Genomic DNA, 2,520 nt, shown 5'->3' on the forward strand with positions numbered 1-2,520 from the left:
AACTTGAGGGCCAGTTGAGAAGTCTTAGACTGAATATGATATCATATAATTTAGATCTTAACCCATTTATTCATCAAATCAGCATTGGCTAAAGGGTCTAAAGATAGCATTAGGTTCTTAATAATTTGGATCAAATTCTAAATGAGAAAGATCAAAAATGTTATCTGTTATTTGTTATCTACCTCACCTCCATAGTTTTGAATTGGGACAGTTCTCAGAACCCTCGACTGTTTCCAATGCTAGTTACATTCTCTTAACAGTTCCAAGGACTGATAATTTTTATAATGAAACCGAGGGTTATTTCACATTTACAGATAAGACTTTAGTTGACTTAGAAACTTTTTAATCTTCCCTCAATTAAACGTTCTATATAAAAATGATTATTATGTGAGACACAGTTTGTAATATTGTACTTAAAGCAGGAGCCATCAAGGATGTTTGAAATTCTGTCAGCAGGATGCAGTAGTTTATATTTCTTGCTGTGTTAGGAAATAAAACACATGGTTAGTATTCATTAAGCAATTAAATAGACCTTATTCACGCCTTGTTTTTGAGACACTGAAAGTGAGGTTCATAACACAAATTGATAATATCGTGACTCATATGAATTAATAGCCTATGTGATGTCACTGAACACCTGATCAACAGCGAGAAAATTGTGTAAAACTGACCTCTCTTAGAAAGAGATTCAAATATACTGTTTGAAAGACACATAGAAAGGCCTAGGTAACAAAGCACTAGATATATGGATATACTATTTCTAACATTTATTAACTCAATGTTTCACATGTTCATACAGACAGTGTTATCAAATATTATATAGAATCACTAGATATATAGATATACTATTTCTAATATATATTAATTCAATGTTTCACATGTTCATACAGACAGTGTTATCAAATATTATATAGAATCACTAGATATATAGATATACTATTTCTAATATATATTAATTCAATGTTTCACATGTTCATACAGACAGTGTTATCAAATATTATATAGAATCACTAGATATATAGATATACTATTTCTAATATATATTAATTCAATGTTTCACATGTTCATACAGACAGTGTTATCAAATATTATATAGAATCACTAGATATATAGATATACTATTTCTAATATATATTAATTCAATGTTTCACATGTTCATACAGACAGTGTTATCAAATATTATATAGAATCACTAGATATATAGATATACTATTTCTAATATATATTAATTCAATGTTTCACATGTTCATACAGACAGTGTTATCAAATATTATATAGAATCACTAGATATATAGATATACTATTTCTAATATATATTAATTCAATGTTTCACATGTTCATACAGACAGTGTTATCAAATATTATATAGAATCACTAGATATATAGATATACTATTTCTAATATATATTAATTCAATGTTTCACATGTTCATACAGACAGTGTTATCAAATATTATATAGAATCACTAGATATATAGATATACTCTTTCTAACATTTATTAATTCCATGTTTCACATGCTTAAACAGGCAATGTTAACAAGAGAAAAATGTATATAACGCAGTCTGTATGAGAATACAAAACATCCTTGTACAAAATTAGACGAAAAATCAGATTGGTACAAACAGTTAGAAAGCTTCTTGAATATTGAATATAGCAATAAAGAGAACAGAGTCACACAATGGTAGTGTACTATCTCTATAAGTAGTCAATAACATGTCGGTTGGTTGAACTATAAGAATACTAATTCAGAACAACTATTGATATAGGCCCATTAACTAGAAAGATACATCATTAATTAGTGATAAATCTACTCCATTTCCAAATAAATCGTCCCAATTCCAGAATTTATTGAGGTTCAATTGGAGGCAAGAGGTTAACAACCGTTGGAGATGTTTGCTTTGTTTGAGCTGGGTTGATTTTGTTGGTCTGTACTACAGGAAATTAAAGGTTTAAATAGTGAAATTAAGTCAATGGATGAGTCCTATACATCAATCAGACTACATGATTTTAAAAACTGCTGCTAACGAATAGACGATCTAGTTAACATAAAAGTAGATCTGCATGTGCAAGAGCTAAAAAAATCACTCCAAAAATATTTAGGGAACACTGATAGCATCGATTTGCACCATTCCAATTCTTTGTCAGACGTCTATGGTGCCTGCAATGGCATTAAAACTAAGTGTTTTCTGACGTCACTATCGCAAAAGTTGCTAATGATATATAATATGCTAATGTGATACTGACGTCATAAAACTCTTAATTTTAGTGCCACTGCAGGAACCACAGATGTCTGACTGAAAATTTGAAATGATGCAATTTGATGTTTTCAGTGTCCTTTTGTATAAAAAATGTTTTGAAAACTTCTTAACGATCCCTTTAACTTGAAAATTCTACGGAGGAAAATAACAAATAAATGGTGAAATTTAGTCAATGGATGAGATCGATACGTCAATCAAAATCAAAGTTATATATTTATAGTCATACTTGTTGATCAAAACTCATAGTCTGATTTATCTGGT

This window comes from Lottia gigantea (genome assembly GCF_000327385.1).
Source record: "Lottia gigantea unplaced genomic scaffold LOTGIsca_48, whole genome shotgun sequence".
In the NCBI taxonomy this organism is placed as follows: Eukaryota; Metazoa; Mollusca; class Gastropoda; family Lottiidae; genus Lottia; species Lottia gigantea.